Source organism: Sinohyriopsis cumingii, unplaced genomic scaffold (genome assembly GCF_028554795.1).
Source record: "Sinohyriopsis cumingii isolate HCF-2022 unplaced genomic scaffold, ASM2855479v2 utg001779l, whole genome shotgun sequence".
In the NCBI taxonomy this organism is placed as follows: Eukaryota; Metazoa; Mollusca; class Bivalvia; order Unionida; family Unionidae; genus Sinohyriopsis; species Sinohyriopsis cumingii.
In genome coordinates this window covers 632,740-654,618 of record NW_028316050.1, presented here as the reverse complement: position 1 = coordinate 654,618, position 21,879 = coordinate 632,740, and the positions used below count along the sequence as shown (strand labels likewise).

The following is a 21,879-nucleotide window of genomic DNA, read 5'->3' as shown; positions in this document are numbered from 1 at the left end:
GGTTGTTAAGGACTAGTTAGTCCTACACCTGATTGGCTAAATTTAAAAGTAGTCTGTGAGTACATAAAAGCCTGGGGGGATGAGGCTCTCTTTCCTTCCCCAGGAGTAATTAAAAATCACGCGGTGCGTTATTAAACCAGTGATACATGCTCCATTAGAGCGAAAATCACTTTAATTCAAGTAAGCAAGCAAGCAAGTTCGGGTACCGTCTCTAGCACTCTTGATGACACCAACTGTCTGGGTTATTTTCTTTCTTGCAAGCCCCTATGTTCCACTTCTGTTTGTGATAATAACTTGTGATACTTCACATTTTCTAAAGTGGAAATCTTTACAAGCCGTACAAAATACAAAACTTATATGACTTTGGCTTTTGACACTTGCACAGACTCTTCACTTTATAAGTGTCACGAGAAAATTGTATATCCCATTTTTACCATTTTCAAAAACACGCACACACTTGCAGCTTGACCAGAAATATGTACATCTTGTTTTGTGGATAAGTCACAGACAAGTCCAAGCATATATAGGTGGTTATGAACGTTAGGAATATCCCCTCATTTTTTCAGAAATATCAAAGCTTGTATGTGCATTTTCCCTTTTCCACTCTATATTAGTGCTTAGATTTGTTCCAAAAGAAAGAAAAAAGAAACGAAACAATTTTGAAGAAAAAGAAACAACTGAATTTTGAATTCAGGTTTCTCTCTGTTTATAATTTTTTTCAAGTTGGTGGTGCATGACAGAGTACATTCGCCTACCTTTCCAAAGTGAGGGGCATTTGTTCACATGTCATTGCCTTTGTTAAATTCGGTTTCATTGGTTAGTTATCGTTAATCTTTAATTTTTTTCATGCATTTCTTTTTGATAGAAGATTTAAGGCTTTCTATTGTTGTAACGGTATTTATGTTGTTTAGTCTGTTGATGAAATTATCTATAGCAAATTGCTTAAGATTTTTCAGTTTCTTTTATTATGTCAAGCCCTACAAAAGGAGACCAAGTTTGTCTTCAAAGACGATTGAAACTCTAAATTACACGGGCGTGAAGGAAAACATCGTTGTGTTTGATCTAATCATGCTTGCCGTATCTCTTTGTGTTTTAGAGGTCATATTTCTTCTTAAGTAAATACACGCATCAATAGACAGACAGATTGGGTCATCATCCTTGAGTTTCACTGTACTTTCGGTTCTTTACTTCATACAAGCTCCAAATTTATTAGTTTGAAAACGAAAAGATAACATGCCCCTCAATACTGTAACACGTCTGTTCTGACTCTACCGATGTGAGTGTGAGTGTTTATGTCGAAATGTTTAAGTGAGATATAAAAAAATGGTCAGTTTGAAAACGCGAACCAATACTGTGACGCTCAGTATTTTGATGTGGTAAGAGGAAATGGTACAACACACACAAAGAGGGCTTGTAAGTTCACATTTCAGTCTGTCTGCACTGTAATGGTAACAACGCAAGAACATAGGGATTATTATGCCACACAGTCCTAGAACAAAACAATGCATCACCCGTTGTAAGCCATTTCATTGGCTATACTTATTTTCTTACCGCGTTCGCTTCGAATTGACTTGAGTAGCTATTCAGACAGTGACGAGAATGGCCATGCTTTACTGGGTCTATCCTATAGGCGATTTATATAAAAAAAATATTTTTAAAAATTAAACTAATGCACGAACATTCGTACCATGGGCGATCCCATGGAAATTGTGTCCGTCTTATTGCAAAATACATCAACATTTAATTTAACCGTGCAGATCGCTAGAACAAACCTCTGATAATATACATTTTGAAAAGTGTTGTGTGACACGGATTGCCATTGTCGCTTGGTGTCTGCTTTCTTGTTCGAAAAGAGATCGTTTCGTCTTGACTATAAAAATTTAATTTAACCAAGTTTTACGCACTACTTGAACTCATACATTTACGTTGTAGGTGTAAGCCGTCCTTCTCAGTTTTCTGGAAGTTCCTTTTTGCGTTTCTCAGATATGATACTATTTTTTATGGACCGAACGAAATTTCTTTTGGCGTGAATCAGGACTCGTGGTTTTGTGGCATAATTGGAGAGCATTGATTAAAGCTCAGTTATGTCGTCTTCGAAATCGCTGACACGGATTTGAACTAACACTTCAGGTTTTGTGTGAGGCGATACGGTACATCATTGCTTTTTACTTCCTCAATGAAATCGTTTCATCTTATTGCAAAATTACATTTGACTAGGTTTCATATGCAGCAGGTCCCTGTATATAAGGAGAGTGTTTTAGCGTCAGAGTATTCATTCCGCTCTCAAACGATCAAGAAGATGGAAGAGTCAGCACAGATCGACCTGCTGGTCAAATATTTGCTAAAAGTCATACGAAAGCATAATTCACATGCGAAAGTGGCAACAAAACTTACTCTTTTGATCGTTGATTTGATGAGAGTCATACGAAAGTGTGTAAGTGCTAATGAAGTTTGCTATATCTGCAAAGGTAAATGGGTATTTGTCTCCAGAATACCTGCTTCGTCTAAGAAAGAGAGACAAAAGTCAAGATACCTAATATCGTTGTCAGGAGAAAGGACATTGGAATTCAGAGTGCCCTACGAGAAAAGAGAAGAAACAAAAACAAGACGAAACAGAGAAGAGGGATTCAGAAGAAGAAGAAATTGAAGATGATGAAGAACTTGTGCCAGTAAAGACATGGAAATGGAAAAATTGACAATGTGAGCCGATGCGTTGGCCCTGATGTGAAATTTCATACTACCTTCTGAAAGAGAATAGACCAGAAAGAACACGTACGTGTCTCTTGGTCTTGACATTGTATAATAAGGATGGCGTGTTTTGTTTTCTACTCACACTTTATGAAATTGTGCCCTTTCACCTATCTCTATCCCTCTGGATCATGTTTTAGTTAGAATTGAAATGGAAGGATGTTTTCCTTCACGCACGCTCTTTAGGCATGCAAGTCGGTAAACAATAGTCAGTCTATTCCTCCATTATTTTGTGTCTTGATGTTTCCTAAATCACACACTGATGCCATAAAATAACGGGTTAAATGGGTTTTGTAGTGTTAGAAGTGGGGGGTGGGGTGGGGTGGGGTGTAGGTGTTTGGCAGAGTTGGTCATTGCAGGTGAGGGCTTAGGTGCTTTCAAAAAACTTTTACTTCTTCACTCTGTGTTGATAGTATATTTGGGGTTTGTATGCGTTCGCGTACGTTTGTGTGGATAGTTTATTTGGGGTTTGTATCATCTCCCTTCTGTGTTGATAGTATATTTGGGGTTTGTATGCGTTCGCGTACGTTTGTGTGGATAGTTTATTTGGGGTTTGTATCATCTCCCTTCTGTGTTGATAGTATATTTGGGGTTTGTATGCGTTCGCGTACGTTTGTGTGGATAGTTTATTTGGGGTTTGTATCATCTCCCTTCTGTGTTGATAGTATATTTGGGGTTTGTTTTTTCCTCTTCCCTCTGTATGTGTGTGTGTGTGTATGTGTGTGTGTGTGTGTGTCTGTGTGTGTCTGCGCGCGTACGTTGTGTGGGTGTGTGTATTGGTCTCTGTTTGTCCGTATAAAACTCACTTTATCCCTATCAGATACACTCTACCTACCTACCTGCAGTAGCGTGCATTCAGGTCAGCCACTTGCAACACTGTTGATATTTATCCCTAGTGTTCAGTACAGTGACGTCACTGACGCTGGAAATTTCGAGACTATAAATATCGACTTGGGGATTTCCACATTTTGTAGCTATACATATATACTAGAATTCATAAACAGGAACGTCACTCAAGCTGAGGCTATAAAAAGATAGTGGGATTTTCCAAAGGAAAAAACCACAAGTTGGAGCTATAAATAGATAGTGGGATTTCATAGGAATTTCAGCTGATTATAGATACATAGGTATTTATCGACGATCGTCACAGAAGTTGATATTGTAAGTAGTTACTAATTTTATCTATTTTATAGTGTGTGTGTTTATGTGTGTGTGTGTGAGCATGTCTGCGCGCGTACGTTGTGTGTTTCTGTGTGTGTGTGTGTGTGTGAGAGAGTATGTGTGTGTGTGTGAGTATGTCGGCGCGCGTACGTTGTGTGTGTGTGTGTGTGTTTGTGTGTTTGTGTGTGTGTGTGTGTGTCTGCGCGCGTACGTTGTGTGTGTCTATTGGTCTCTGTTTGTCCGTATAAAACTCACTTTATCCCTATCAGATACACTCTACCTACCTGCAGTAGCGCGTATTCAGGTCAGCCACTTGCAACACCGTTGATATTTTATCCCTAGTGTTCAGTACAGTGACGTCACTGACGCTGGAAATTTCGAGACTATAAGTATCGACTTGGGGATTTCCACATTTTGTAGCTATACATATATACTAGAATTCATAAACAGGAACGTCACTCAAGCTGAGGCTATAAAAAGATAGTGGGATTTTCCAAAGGAAAAAGCCACAAGTTGGAGCTATAAATAGATAGTGGGATTTCATAGGAATTTCAGCTGATTATAGATACATAGGTATTTATCGACGATCGTCACAGAAGTTGATATTGTAAGTAGTCACTAATTTTATCTATTTTATAGTGGTGTGTGTTTATGTGTGTGTGTATGTCTGCGCGCGTACGTTGTGTGTTTCTGTGTGTGTGTGTGTGTGTGTGAGAGTATGTGTGTGTGTGTGAGTATGTCGGCTCGCGTACGTTGTGTGTGTGTGTGTGTTTGTGTGTGTGTGTGTGTGTGTGTGTCTGCGCGCGTACGTTGTGTGTGTCTATTGGTCTCTGTCCGTATAAAACTCACTTTATCCCTATCAGATACACTCTACCTACCTGCAGTAGCGCGTATTCAGGTCAGCCACTTGCAACACCGTTGATATTTTATCCCTAGTGTTCAGTACAGTGACGTCACTGACGCTGGAAATTTCGAGACTATAAATATCGACTTGGGGATTTCCACATTTTGTAGCTATACATATATACTAGAATTCATAAACAGGAACGTCACTCAAGCTGAGGCTATAAAAAGATAGTGGGATTTTCCAAAGGAAAAAGCCACAAGTTGGAGCTATAAATAGATAGTGGGATTTCATAGGAATTTCAGCTGATTATAGATACATAGGTAGTTATCGACGATCGTCACAAAATGGAACGAAAAAATTGAAAAAGAAGAAGAAAATGAGAAGAGGAAGAAAGAAGAGGAGGAGGAAGAGAAGAAAGAAGAGGAAGAGAAGAAAGAAGAGGAGGAGAAAAAAAGAAGAAAAAGAGTGTAGGAAATAAAATAAGAACTTGGTGGAGAAAAAGAAGAAATTAGAAGAAGAAGAAGAAAACCCAAAGGCCCTTTTCAGGGCCCCCATATTTCTCGAAAAGAGAGCCTTTCCATTGCCTACCCCTTTTTTGTTTTGTTTTTATTTTTTTAAAAATAGAGACCCTCCCTGTTTCAATTTTACATAGACCCTATACAGTCCCAAGGGTTTTTGGCCATGTTAAATTTACATAGACCCTATATTGTCCCAGGGGTTTTGGCCATGTTAATTCCCATAGACCCTATATTGTCCCAGGGTTTTTGGCCATGTTAATTCCCATAGACCCTATATGTTCCCACGATTTTTCTCCATGTTAAATTTACATAGACCCTATATGTTCCCAAGGGTATTTTTAATGATAAGTCCCATAGACCCTATACCATCCCCATTCACTACTTATGATGCAAAAGAACCAAATCAACGAGGGCGTATCGAACTTCAAGTTCATGATACAAGTAGATATTTTCTACCCCATGAGGCTTTTATTGAAGTGGAAGGTAGACTTGTGAAGATGGATGGTACTAACTATGGCGCCAATGACCGAGTTGGTTTTGTCAACAACGGGATCATGGCATTGTTTAGTAGCGCCACTTACATGATTGATGGAAAAAATATCGAATCGATTCAGAAGGATGTCGATGTTGCTACAACAATAATTGGTCTAGCAAGATACTCTGACGATTTTATAAAATCGGCTGGTCCATCGATGATGTTTGTTAAGGATGTTACCGATAACGCTGACCATATTCAATATATCAAGTTACTTACGCCAGCAGCTACTGGAAATGTTGATAAGCTAGAAGCTGCCAACCCCGACCGCGAAGCTAAACCAGCTAATCCTTTTGAAATTATAAAAGGTATTAGCCCCAAATACAACTTAGGATTTGCAACACGCTGATTAATGTTGTCAGGACTCAATAGGATGTTTTCTTGTGCCATTCCGCTGTCGCATATCTTTGGATTTTGCAGAGATTTTAGAAGGGTTATCTTTGGAGTTAAACAAACAGTTGTGCTTTACAGAAAAGAAAGTGATAATGATGCGATCTGGCGAGGAGCTGGTGTTGTTGATGATGATGCTGCTACTGATGCTGCTGTTGCTGGCAAAGTAGAGATAACAAAACTTTCACTGTGGATGCCGGTATTAACTCCATCGATCACGGAAGAACCCCGATTACTTTCTTTTATGAATCAGGGTGGTGGTGACCACAGATTCCGCTCAAAGTTCTGCCGTGGGTTTGTTTACTTGGCATATAGCATCACAACAAGGTATTTCTGCGACACGACTTATTTTTATTGCGCTGCAAGGTAAAAGCCGGGAAAATAAACAAAACCGATCTCATATGATATTTGACAACCTTGATGTTACCGAGGTTTCGTTAAGAATAAATGGGCAACAAGAACCATCTGAGGATATATCACTAAATTTTACACAAAATCATGTAGCGCGCGCATATCATCGCTGGCTGATGTTCCTGGCGCGTAATACAAATATAGATACTGGGACGCAAATATCACAGTTTGATTTTACAAATCTGTATCCGATTTATTACTTCCCGCTGGAGCAGCTTGATTTATCCAAGCAATCTGTCGTCGATATATACTTCCGAGCTCAGATTGGTCACCTACCAATTATCAATCCTAATCCGATAGCTTATGACACCGGTTACAAAGCAATCGCGGTCATACTCAGTAATAAGGCGATGTTACTTGAAGGTATCAGTGTCCGAATGAGACTCGTTGATGCACCAGTGGAAAACATGTAGTTTTCAAAAACATGTAGACAATTAGATCAATCATGTTTATTATAAAATGTCATATAGTCACGTTAATGTCACTTTGACTTCTGGTCAGACAAAGAAATTACAATCGAAAAACGCAAAAGTATGTGGGGCGGCGATAACACTAAAAAATAATCAAATCGCTAGCGGCGGCCCAAACAAGTTATCGCTGACTAAAACCCAAATAAAACATTTCAATAAAGCAAAGCAAGCAAAAACTGGTGTTAACTTGATTTCGCTCCAAAAGCTTTCAAGGATATGATTAAAACCGGTGGCATATTTCCACTTCTCGCAGCAATACCAGCGCTGATAGCTGCTGCTGCCCCAGCTGTCACAAAAGCAGCCGCGTTAGGAGCTGTTGGAACAGCTGCTGGAATGGCATTAAAGAAAGCAACTGGAAAAGGATACAAAAAAAAAAAAAAAAGGACGGGGTCTAAGACTTCCAGGAACCCCACCTTCATGGTACCCAAAACGGTTTTGACACCGATGTTAAATTTTGATTTACTCGATGCTGCTAAACAATTAAATATAAAAAATTTCAAAGGTGTTTTTATGCGAGATCAATTACCGCAACAACCGAATAATCCAGAAACCCGAATTATTAATCTCGATAACAGTGATGGTCCAGGAAGTCACTGGGTTGCTTACGCGATCGATCCACGTGGAATTATCTATTTCGATTCGTATGGGTTAGCACCGCCAGTCGAATTCCTCAAGTACACACATAGAGTACGAAGTACTCCAATCTGGTATTCAATGCTACCAACACAAACGCTAACTGATCCACCGATATGTGGTCGTGAAGTATTAAATGTTCTCACCGCGATATCAAAATCAACCAAACCACCTCACAAAGTTGTGCACAAGTATACCTCGGGTCGATTTAAACAATCCTTAAGAGAATAATGGTAGATATTTACGGAAGATCTCTCATCGAAGCAAAGATTAAAAAAACGCGGTGATGTAGATTTATCAAAATATGCGACCAAAGATGAAATTGACAATCTTTTAACGTTAACCGGGATAGACCCAGATGAGGTTGTTGTTTTTCAGGACCGATACGGAAAACTATAAACCAGTAATGTCAAATGGAATGACATAGTTCGCTGGGTTCTTGGAGCTACCGCGGATAACATCTCTGTGTTTACTGACAGCGGAAAAATCAGAGACTCAAGTATATCGTTTACAACCATCAGAGATCAAATCGCAGCAAGTGTCACTAATCGCTTAAAAAATACCGGTGACACAATGACAGGTGAACTCAACATGAACGGGAACAAAATAGTTGTTTTAAGAGATCCAACATCCGACGAAGATGCTGCAACGAAAAAATATGTTGACGTTAACTATGGCACCGTAGACAGTAAATTATCGACTCTGCGGGCTGAGTATGACGTTCACGTGGGCGCTTTTGCAAGATTTCGCAGAAACCATCAAAGAACCGCAGAGGAATTCTTCGGTACTCCGCACACCGTTGACATAAAACTTTCTGATATCAAAACCAACATTGACACGATCAAACAAACACAGCAAGATATCAAAACCAACATTGACACGATCGAAAAAACACAGCAGGATATCGTAAGTGGGATTCCTGATATCGTTAACAAAACCAGTTTGATTAAATTCCCACCTGGAGTTACTCCTGGGCATTTTATCAACATAGTATACACGGTATCATCTGGGTTCGCAACATGGTCTAAAAAAATAATACTATCAAACATACCGCAACAGTTACTGGCGTGCACAGGTTTTCTGTGTTCAGGGCTGCAAAATTTGAGATATTTACAAAGTATCCCTGGCGACATTCCACCGACAAGTTTTCTGGGGTTGTGACTGTAATATTAAACAATGGAACCGAAGAGGAATTTATACTGGAAGCAGCCGATAAGAAATTAACCACAACATCTTACTGGTGGTGTTTGGAATTCGTAGCTGAAATACCTGAATTGGTTACTGCGTAAGATAACAAGTGACATCCTTAACAGCATCAACGACAACATTGGATGCACAACAATATAGATACGATCAAGTACACGAATGGCAATCAGAGTTAAAAAACCCTCATCGACAAATACAACCTAAAAGTAAAAAAATATAAATGACGAGCAGTCATCCTGGATGCGTTGGTATACTCAGTATCCGCGTTAGTTGCATCCACCGGAGTAGTATTATCAGCGCTGACACCAGTAACAATCGTAGTAATAATCGTCTCTTCATCAACTGCCATAGCAGAGGTTTTTTAATATAATCGCAAAAAAAATATCCTCGAGCACGAGCACAAAATTGCACGATTACGTCATACAACTAAACACGGCCACAGCCGCATACTCAAAATTATCGTCGTTGATATCAACAAGCATCGATGATACAACAATATCAGATTCCGAATTCGCGTTAATGGTTAAGATATACGAAGACTGCACCGGCCATTTAAAAACAACAAAGATAAATAATGACAAAATTACTTCATCGAGCTCTGCTCGACATAGTCGAAAATACAAACCCCAAGAGAATTTCGATGATAACGGTAAGTTCAACTAACCCTGAATTTAGTATTAATTTTCCAACTGCAATTCCCGTGAAAGAAATCGCACTAGCAAAATTACGAGTATACCACAGTTGGCCCAATATCAGATCAAAATCGTTTGGTGGATTATCAGCGAATAATTTGTTCGTGTTTGCACATAAAAACCGACCCGATGGTACACCCGACTGGAACGTCATTGGGATACCAACCGGGTCTTATCAAATCGAAGAAATCGATGAGGAATTACAGCGTCGAATAAAAAATATCACAGGATAAGAATCCAAGATAAAAATAACTGTTCATGAACCAACGCTGTCATCTGCGATCGAAATAAGCACTCCAGACTACGCTGTGGATATATATCGGAGTTCGATCAAAACAGTGTTAGGATGGCCTGAAATCCCACCTGAAGCACCACCAATACCACCAGAACCGAAAAAGTCTGATTATGTCACGGATAAGACCTCATACCACAATATGGAACCATCGTACAAAGATATTTTACTTAAAATAAGAAATTCACCGCTGAGTGAAGATGGTCTTCATATTGCGAATACAGACAAGGGAGTGACTGAATCTTGGTTATTGGGTGGTGAAATTATTAGCCCAAATCGAATTTTTAGATACTTCAGCGAAATTAATCAAGAACATAAAAGAAAACTACAGCAACTATTTCAAGAACATCTTTCCAATATAACTTCACACGGTGAAATCATTAAACACGTAGAAATGTTATATCAACTTGCATCCGACATGGAATATATCAACTATCGGGTAATTCAGATAATGATTCCACTCGAGAATATCCCTGATAGTTTTAAGAACCGATGTATAACTGCGCGCTCGTTAACAGAAGCAGATCTGCCAAATTATAAATTCCCTCAGTATGGTGTCCCCGAACAAAAAAAATCAGTCAGCGATCTCATTGATAAGTTCTTTGATGACATACTCGCTGCGTAGAAAAAAAAACACTACCGGAGCCTACTATCCTCAGACACAACAATAACCCAACCGGAGAAGGGCGACATGTGTCCCCGGGCATCGTAAATATAACCCCTGTGGTCGTGGTCAATCTTGTGTGTGATGTCATCGATGGCAGCTACAGTACAGACACGACAGTATCAAATCAAGCCCAGCAAGGATTTGTTCTTTATTCGTTCACCCCGAAAGACCCACCTGGATATCTGATTGTGCAAGAGCCAATTAATCAGGTTCATCTGCAGTGTTATAATCCACTGCTATCAAGAATAAATTTCAAACTAACAGACCAATCTAACCACCTTCTGGATTTAAGAAATGAAACACTACATATTAATCTACTTGTGAAATCCTAGAGATTTTGTCTTAAGATTTTCAATCTTCAAAAAAAATTCTCCTGACAGTCAGGGTGGATATTTTTTTTACTGTCGCTCAGAATTATAAGAAATTTATTTTTTACTGAAAAACTGTCAAATTTCTCAATTCTGAAGGGTAATATGCCTGTCAGAATCATGAAAATCGTCCGATTTGCTAATTCTGCAGGGTAATATGCCTGACAGAATCATGAAAATCGTCCGATTTGCTAATTCCGCAGGGTAATATGCCTGTCAAAATCATGAAAATCGTCCGATTTGCTAATTCTACACAAATTCAGTAAAAAAAAAAATATACCTGTGAAGAATTTTATTCCTGACAGACTTTGATTTCTAATTAATGAAACGAGTATCATATATGTAAAAGTTTTTATTCACGACAAGCAAACACTTGAAAAATACATCAAGGAGGTGTTTATGCAATCCTCGGTCAGCACAGTTGATTTGGTTATTGATGTATTCGGTAATGAAGACTTTTTATTAATGCAGGAACAGTTAGATGAGCTGCGGTTAAAACGTATTTGAGTGATCACATGTGACAGAGATCAGATTTTAAATTACGCGCTCTCCTGCATTACATTTAGTCAGCTTTAGAAATTTTATTTAACACTGCGGATCCAGATGAAGATGCAGATGATACAAGTGAAAATAACTTATCGGATTAATTGATGTAGGTCAGATTAATGTGGGTAAAAAAAATGTGGGTGAAAAATATATTTTTTTTTTCTGTCAGTGCGAGACTGACTCTACTTTCGATTTCATTTCCACGTACCTGACTTCATTTCCCAGCAATTTCATCAAGGGGATCTAACTCACGATCTGATATAATTTTTCTCAACTGTCTTGCACACGTATTAATTACCTTCCTGGTTTCGTATTCTTCGGATAACACAGACCTGATTTTTTCAATTGCACGGGATAGAGGGACAAATTCATCTAGTTGCTGTTCTTGTATTTTAGCCAGTGATTTATTTAACGCTGTCTGCATTCTCTTTGTAAATTTATACTGAGCAGGTAAAATATACCGACCTTCCAATTTAGCCTCATATAGTGCTTCAAAATCAGACCTGATTTTTTCAGGATTTAATTCATCATATATATTAATTTTGTTTTCTTCTAATTTTTTAATAGCAACAATTACTTCATTGATATTTTCGTAACTCGTATTTATATGATTATATATTTAAAAAAAAAAATAAACAGCAGCCTTGATGAGGTTATCAATCATGGGTCTTGCACTGGCCTGTGTCTCCATGAAGGTCCTTTCAGACTTTTGTCTCAAGATTTTATCTCGGAGATTTTTGTCTTACAGATCGTTTCTTGTCGATTCTCGGCATCATTCGTGATCGTGACCGCATTCTTTCTGAATGGGACCCATGTGACGTAGAGCTTTCTGCATCCAAGGCAACTGTTTATTTTTTTTTTTTGGGGGGGGCGTATTCACAAACATACCTCCAGCAAATTCTCTAAGCGAAAGTGAGGCGAAATGTTAGAGTATTCAGAAGGCTGTCTGTGTATTTTTCATGTACATCCCCCCCCCCCCGATTAAATCCCAGGGGTGATAAAACGTCACCCCCACGATTTAACGTAGAGGAGGATATGTACACGAAGGTCCTTTGCTGGGCCCTCCAGCAAAAGCCATATTTATCGGCACCGTCGACATATGTCCGTTACGAGATTCGATCTGAAGGCAGCGATAAGTCAGGGACGAAAGTCGGTTGAGCTAACCACTACGCCACGGTCGCATCTGAGGATATAAGATTTAAAAAACATCATATAGGTAACTATTGACAGAGCTGCAGCTGAATTCTGTTCTGAACTAGATTTTAAGTTCTGAACTAGATTTTAAGTTCTGAACTAGACCATCATTGACTTTTACACAGCCGCTGCAGAGTTATATCCGTTATCTGCATTTACATAACGAAATGAAATCCAGCTATTAAACTTGCATGAAAATGTTGATTTGATTATATTTTCTGCAACGCGTCTGAATGATATCGACTGAATACCGAAATACTTGCTAGCTGAGTACATCGAATGAAATATTTTTGTTTCGTTTGTCTTTAGATTTATAGATACAATGGTTTTAGCGCTTTTATCATTATATCCAGCGTTTCCAAATTTACAATTTTACACTCGGTGTCACAACTCTCAAATTGGATAAAGAATTATTAAATTTATTTTTATCTATATGATCGATCACAAGACCGTCTTCGATCTCTCCGTAATAAACCTCAAATATGAAACGATGACAGAGATAATTTTTCTTCCCAGCACTAAACATTAGATAGCCAGAATTAATAACAAAACCAACTGTTTTTTTAACCTGCAATTTCTAATTTCACCATTACGATTCGCTTCGTAATTATTGATGATGGGGTGTCAGACAAATTCTTGGGTCATTTTATATAACAATGTCATTCGTCTAATTTATAATTTGTCTGAAACCTAGTTATATAATCGCGCTCACATTTCAATGCATCATTTTTATTTTTTTTGTTATAATATCGCTTAAGTTCACGGTATCGCTTATCCCCGCAACCTGCGCACAATTGTGTTTTACCCCTAACCCCAATACCACATTGCAGACACGGTATTGGTCCTGAACTCCCCCTTCGGATGCTTTGGGAATGTTCCCACAGAATTCCTTTCTGCAGGATTTATTACAAACAGTTACAGATCCCAATTTAAGCCACTTGCATTGATTCATTGTATATATATATATTTCTTTTTTAAATGTTTGTCTTAAATATAATATGGAGGAGTTTGAGAGATTATCTGCAATCAAACCCCGGAAAGCTTCTAGATTTGATCTTGACAGACTAACCCCTCATTCGCGAAGACGAGCCTTGACTGATCTGTTTGATATTATCAGAGATGCCAAAGACGAATTTCGTAATGATGGGGTATCTCACGTGTGGTCCACATTCAAAATTATACACGACGACGATGTCAAGGACGCTACAATGAACGATACACGAGCGAAAACAATCATCGATTACCTTAATCAGAAATATTTTTTCAGAGTAAAGTTTATTGTGCGCTCGGATGATGATACTTGGATTATCCGTGACAAACGTGATCCTGTCCTTGCTGGTGGAAAAACCACTCTGTTAAGTAAAGATTCCAAACCAGGAATGCTGACTGGGATTGACAAACCATATTACGCTCGATCGTATCCTGTGACCGCGGTCATTTATGGAATTTCTCCGATAAAAAAACCCAACATAAATGATCTTGCTCCGACGAGATTTTCAAAGCTGAATTGTGTAGCCGAGCGAGTAATAGAATATTTAAAAGATGCGAAGCGTGGAAACGGTTTAACTGATCTGCGACGTGAAAAAATAAACAAATGGGCCGAATCGGTTAAGGATACAGGAGCGTCAATAAACAATGTTGCCGAGTTAGAAAAGGCATTAAGATTCCCCATAACTGTAGCAACGATAACAGGGGAAGTATTACACAAATCAAAATATAATCGGAATGGAGCTCCAATAAATATCATTGATCAAAACGCTCATGCTTGGAGCTCCGCAGTCACAATATTTCCACGAAATCGTGTTGTGAGATATTACTCGTCCTCGGAATTTTCTGAGGGTGGAATATTTGATGCTATCAGCCGAATAAGCAAAAACGACCCTGTGTCAGTATGGTTGTTTAAAAGTTCCGAAGAAGGTGAGTATGATCAATTTGTAAGACCTAACGGCGAATTATATTGTAAAGAATCTCTCCACGAAGAAATGAGAAAACTCGCACAAAAATATTCAGAAAATACTGAGCAATTATTAACTAATTGTTTTACAGTCCCGTCAATTGCTGCTCATGCCGTGAGAGAGAAAAATTCATGGAGACCAACACACGCTGAGTTCCTTGAAGATGTCCAGAATAGTTGTATCGAATACGGACACGGCGGTTTGTGAAACACCAAGTATAATATCGGTGAGATGATTTCCTTTGACATGACCGCGTGTTATCATGGAAGTTTTCTTGGGATTGGCGAGTGCGCTGGATATTTTGCGAGGTTTGGTCATCCTTGTCATGAGATGGTCAGAGTATCGATTAATGGTCCATTACCCGATTTTGATCTGACAGGATTTGCTCGTGTAACGTCGTTTGAATTCACTATGAATCTTCATCCGTGCTGTTATGTTTGGTTCTCGGAGAAACGTTGGGCGCCAGTAGTGTTATTACGATATATGCTTGACAGTAAAATATTGATATTGTTGACGGTCAGTGAAGCAATTATATCGTACCGAAAACAGACTTCGGTTTGGTTACCAACACCGGAGCGTATCAGTCTCGAAGAATGCAAACAGGAATATCCAGATCTAACCGTGGATGTCATTGTTAATATTCTTAAGAATAAACTTAGCAACAGTGAAAAAACAGCAAAAGATCTCGGTAGAAGAATAATCGGTAAATTTACTCAGGGTGGTGCATATGATCATAAACGGCATCACTCACGATTGATTATGGACGATGCTGAATCAGATTTTATAATTAATGATGCCACTGCGAGAGATATACTTTGTAATCGGGAGGATGCTTACTTGTCTGACGGAACAAAGTTGGGCACAATTGTTAGTTACATCGAAGGAGAATCACCTCAGTACACCCATTTAAGATCTTCGATGATCGCTTATGTTTCTACAAATTTGATATCGATGATAAATAGATTGCCTGACACTGCAGTTAGAGTTGCTACGGATTCATTTTATATCGATAAAAAATATTCAGAATTACTGGCTCGTTTCACAAGCAATGATGAAACATGGAGTTCGTGGAGAATAAAAAAGGAAATGTTACATTGTTATTGTGAATCCGCTAATGTTGCAGTTAAAGATAGTTATTGTAAATCAGAATTATCAGAAACGTCGAATGCACCATCTGTGTACGATCCAGTATCCAGACACAAGACTCTTTACTTGAACGGGGCGGGAGGCTCTGGTAAGACAACTCGAGTAATCGAATTATTTTGACAGAATTCGGATATGATTGTGACAACACCAACACACAGACTTGCCAGGGAGATGAAACAACAAGGAGTCAATTCTAGTACAGCGGTGGTGTGTGGACTCCAGATCGAATGGGGGAGAAATATATTCCAAAAGTTATTATTTGGGATGAAGTGTGCACAGTGCCATTAGAAACATTAAAAACATTTCTCGATTGGTTATTAACAAAAAATACTGCAGTGGTTATGTGCGGCGATCACGGTCAGCCACCTCCGTTTGTTGGACCATCTCCACACGATTGGTTGAAGAATTTTGTTGATTATTACGAAGTAGTGACTGATGATCATAGATCTCTCGATGCAGAATTAAATGAATTTAAGAAATTAATCAGACTGCAACCGAATAAAATTCAGTGCGAAATTATGCGCGAGGTGATTTCAGAAACTTCAATGAACGACTTTTGGAAAACGTGGAGACCAAACGATTCGATAGTGGCAAGTAGAAAGATAATCAGAGACACACTTCAACGGCAGTTATTTCAATTACACAAGAGAAAATTTTCCAACGTTACCAGTGCCATTGTGTTATAGACCAGCTGATACGCGGTTACAAAATATTGACGTTGATATACCAGGACAGTCAGGGAAACAGAATTTAGTATTAAATGATGTTGTTGCAGTTGATGTCAATGTTGTTGAAGATGCACTGCGCGCTGATAAATCCCCGTGGATGCTAGGATACGCAATGATGATTCATTCGTCTCAAGGACTGACTATCTCTGATACAATTGTTTGGATTATTGATGATCGAATTGAGTGGTCAAACTTAGTTTACTTGCCTGTGTCCAGAGTCAGAAGAAGATCTCAGCTGCGAAGGATTGTCTTGGATGAGTCAATGGCTGATGAAATTAATAATGAAAACAACAGTGATATAATCAGAAAAGAATTTAGCTGGTTACAGAAAAAGTGACCAAAAAAATAATCGAGAATTTGACCTTAATGTTGAATTTATCATGACACTGAAGCAACAGCAGAATAATCACTGTGCGAGCTGTAATTGTGTAATGTTGTGGCAGTATTCGAGTAATAATCCAAGACAATTTACTGTAGATAGAAAAGATAATCGTCTTGGTCATACACGCGAGAATGTGACGCTGACCTGTCCCGAGTGCAACCGGCGTAGAGGCGCTAGTTAAGTGATTTGGGTTGTAATTGTGTATCCTCGGGAATTACTTGTAATTGTTCATGTGTGAATCCACGTTGAAGAGCAGTCGAATCCAGCCTGTAGATTGCTGGTCTACCAGTAGATCTAGTTATGTTAGATATCTTGTGTGTAGTGATGCTCCAGATAGGATCAGTCGCGCTTTTCTTACCACCTTCAAGTTCACCTGGTTCATATAAATATCTCACAGTGACATTGCCCAGTGTTGGCTGTACTGAAGAATCATGTCGTACGGGTATATGTTTTTTGGATATTGCGTTAATAGTTTTCATATTGGTTGTTCGAGTAATTTCATTATTTAATGCAGTTATCACGCTTGGTAATCTTGCGACCCATTCACGTGATCTTTTATCTTGAATGAATTCTTTCGCGTACTGATATCCAAATAACCGCTCAGCAAGAGTTCGATTAAATCGCTCAACAATTGCCTGATCACGGTGAATTTCAGTATGCCCTCGTCTGATGGTAACGTTATATTGGTTCATCAACTATGATACTGAGCCCTGAAATTCTTTGCCAGGATCAACCTGTAGCAGCTGTGGCCATCGTAGAGGTCCTCGATGATAAATTCGTTCAAAAGCATTGGATACTTCAGATGCTGTTTTAGTCGTTAAAGGCTCCGCATCTTTGTATCTACTTGCAACATCAACTACAGTTAACGCGTACTTGTATGTGTTTTGATGTCTTCGGATTTTAATGGTATCATGTGGCAAAAATAATATATCAGCCTGGTGAACTTCATTTGGCACACTGACATTGAAATGTGCAAAGTGAATTTGTTTAGGCGGTGGTTGGTAAATTTGCCATATTGCCTGTTTGGATAACCAATTTTTAGCAGTAACTCGCGTAACTTTTGCTGCTTCAACGAGTTTACTTGATGCTGCGCTACTCCTCCAGTATCCTTTTGGCGAATAATAAATCGACTCCATTATAATTAATTACCAGCACCTAGCGCTAATTTACCTTTCATTGCGGATTTTATTAACCAGCTAGCTAACTTTTCCTTGAGAGATTTATCAGTGATGGAATTTAGCGCGTGAATTAGTTTCACATCTGCGAGATGTCTATCTTGTAGATTTTTACTTTTATAAGCTACATCATGCGCATGACACGCCTTATCAATAGCGTTTATCGGATACTCACCTGGTTTTGGTTGATCTTGGTCATTAAGTCTAATATCAAGTCGGGTTCCAGGGCCGCAGTAATTATATCCTGGGAGGTGTTTTTCTCCTTGGTATTTAGCCCACGGAGTCCCGGGTAGTTTTATTAATTTTGCTGCAATATCACCTCCGTGTTGCTTTTTTTTTACTTGATTGTGACTTTGACTTTGACTTTGGTTTTGATTTTGGTTTTGGTTTTTCACCTGACTTGCCAGTCGAAATAAATTTAAATTTCTTTGTACCGCATCGCTCACACTTGCCCGTAACCGCAGATCTATTATTTTTTGTTGTAATGGTTGTTAGATCACTTGTTGGTGTACGTGCCCTGCATTTCACACAATATAAATCCATATTATTTTATATTATATCTAATGGAGATCACTGATTTTTCTGCTACAAGAAAACGAGAACCAGTTAAGCATAACGCAGTGCTACCAAATTCTATTTGAATGATTATCATTGGTGCATCTGGGAGTGGTAAGACGCAGTTGTTACTTAATTTAATAATGAAGTGGATGAAATGGGATAAATTATATCTGGTAGCACCATCTGTTGACAATCAGCGTTGTTGTAAGGTGTTAAAAGATTATAATGAAAGCGCAAAATCGTTAAGTGGAGATGATGTTTTTGAATTTATAACTGACATCAAAGAAACGCGAAGTATTGATGATATTGATAGGTCAATTAACAATTTAGTTGTTTAAGATGACGTAATGTTGGATGAACAATCAAATCCTGGCAGAATATTTTCCAGAGGTAGACACAAAAACACAGATGTCATTTATGTAACCCAGCGGTATACACAAATACCAAAAGTGATCAGAGATAACTGTAATATTCTTACTGTCTTTAACGGAGTTGATACTCACACGTTATGGAAGATTCATCAGACCTGGTGTAGTGGTGATATGGATATAAATAAATTTAAAAATTTCTTTAGTCATGCTAAAATAAACCCACACGGATTTATAACAATAAATTTACATGATCCTCGAACACGGCATTGAGTTGGTCTTGATAAAAAAAAATTTAATTGAGCAGCAAGGAGGGCGACGACAACAAATTGGTTCATTTTTTTAAATCGAAACGCCATTAATGAGTTTTTCAACCAGAAACCGTATTTAGACTAACTCAGAGGACCCCCTGGGAGGTTTTTCCCTCCAAAGGTTCCTCTTGAAACGTAGTCGACGGTTTATTTCCGGTTGAAAACCCTCTTTTTGGAGGGTTTATTTCGACATTTGGAACCTTATAAATTTTGTAGGTTGTCTCCTTATGCTAATAGCAACCTAATTCGGAAGATGGGCAATTTTTACAGGCTTTTATGAGTGGATACTTTTGTTTGGTTCAAAGTTCACCCTGTCCTTCACACTTAATGTGATACGTTAACCAGTCAATCCAGTTTAGCCAAAACTCAATCTCATGTGGAAAGATGAGGTAAACTGTTAAGCCAAGCACCTTAGCCCATCAAGTCAAACTCATCTTGCTCAAAGTGACCTTCTAGTGTCAAATTAAGATAAATCACTGAATTTGGACAGGTGCGTGAAATACCTTTCAAAAACACCACTTATAAGTTTAAAGTATGATCATTTTTAGTAATCCATTAACAGCTTCAACTTTATTTGATTAAACCTGAAAAATTCCATAAATAGTATTGTGAAGAATTTGTTGATATTTCCACATTCTTGGTGAATGGTCTTTTCTGATTTGGCCTAGTCAACCGTCAATCATTTTGCACATAATTAGATTCTGATATACAGACATGTGTGCAAACATTGGACTTCAATATGTCGAAAGAAAATGGGAGGAATTGGGCAAGCAAATATACAAGTCATCAACGCTACTGTAGAAAGTCTTTCATCAAATACCAACTTTTCATTTTGTTCTTGTGTGCAACTCACTTTCGTATAAATTGTACATGAGGATCCTGACAGCAGCTTTTACTTGTTTATAGGATTCCTTTAGTTATTACAAGCATATAAGCTGTAGATGGAAAAATCAATATTGTGGTAGTCGATTTAGTTCACATTTCATCATTAAATCTTTTACTGCACCAAAAGAACCCTATGCACGAAAACTGCTAAACCCAACAAGACTGCCTCAGGAAGGTAGATGATTTCCTATATTAGTTTTTACCAGATTTCAGTAAGGTGCAAACAAATATTGTACTGCTATTGTGAAGTCGTTAACCATGTATTTAAAAATAAAGTATTTGAAATTGATGCTGCAATGCTAAATTTAAAAGACCATATTTACCTCTAATACATTTGCACAAACTTCAGTTCCAAACCCTATGCACCTCAACGTCAACTTGACATAATTCCTTCAATTTTATTATTTCACATGACTGCAATCCTATCTACTGCCTCAAGACAAACCTAAATCTACATGAAGAACTGTCAAGAAATCAATGTAAAAACATCTCACTCTTTCACATCTCATTGATCTTGCTCATTATCAAATTTGACCAAGATTTTTATGATACAAGCCCATAGTCCAAGTTTAATCTAAACTGGATCAGAAATAATGGACGGGAATGGCAACATGCAACTGTGGACAGACTGACAATGCATGAAAGATTCAGTGCCAATTGACCTTGTAGCGCGGTGAGCTCCCCCCTAAAAATATCTGGAATAATATCCATCAGTAATGCACATACTAAACACAAATGCCTTCCGACTCCTGTACTAAAACAGCCCTTACAAGAAAACAATGTAGTAAAAGCAAGTACAAGGAATGCCAAACTGAAGACATGAAAATTGTACAATCATCTGCTGTCCTATACCATTATGATGGTACAATTTACATGTGAGCTAATACACATGTAGCAGACAACCCTACTCTCTTATCAATTGTGCTCTTTAACATATTAAACCCACATTTCAACAGTCCAGACCAGAGTTTACAAGCAAAATGGGGTTTATATAAAGGACAGACATATGGAGTTCTTACAACATTTTGTTTTAACGAGAAAAGTACATAGGAGTGAAATTGATCTTGGAGTAGTAAATTTACTTGAATGTATCCAGTCATATGAATGGACTTGGCAAGCAACCATGATACCTCTGCATCCCACAAATCTCGTGGTTCAGGAAATTTACTGAATACCTTCATGTAGGAAAAATATCTCGGTACATCAAACTCTTTGTTTACCCCATCCTTGATCCTGAAACAAAAATGGGAAAGTTTGTTACTGCATATGCTTACTAAAAAGTCAAGTTCAAATGCAAACTACAGACTCCTGATCTGCGATTACATTATGTGCTAGCAGAACAAGTTCTACCAATCATGCTGAATACCAAGATAAAAGCTCTGATGTACAGCACTGAATGATGAATACCTGCAACAGTTTGAATGCAAAACTTCAACACAACAAACACTTAGGACGCATCACATGGCTGTCACTAGAAAAGTGATTAATTTGTTTTTGTTTCCTGGTGTACACCGAATATTTTCCGGTGGCTTTTCCCTGTCAACTTAGGAATATGTTCAATCTGCATATCGCATTCACAACCATTAGCCAAGATTATACAGTGTTGATACTATCGAAGAGCAATGACTTTCTCAAGAGATAACATCACCGAAAATACTTTCTGCAGTTTTGTAGAAATAAAGAAAAAACAAAA

The 21,879-nt window shown here is 38.2% G+C and overlaps 1 long non-coding RNA gene across 4 annotated transcripts in view; it reads right to left on the bottom strand.

Moving 5' to 3' along the window:
• Positions 1-21,197: 21,197 nt before the first annotated feature.
• The window catches only part of LOC149771543 (uncharacterized), a 61,043-nt gene continuing 60,361 nt past the window's right edge, over positions 21,198-21,879 (bottom strand). For all 4 annotated transcript variants that reach the window (XR_016418224.1, XR_016418223.1, XR_016418226.1 and 1 more), the window contains one exon: positions 21,198-21,419. This is a non-coding gene — a long non-coding RNA (uncharacterized LOC149771543). The remainder of the gene's footprint in view (positions 21,420-21,879) is intronic.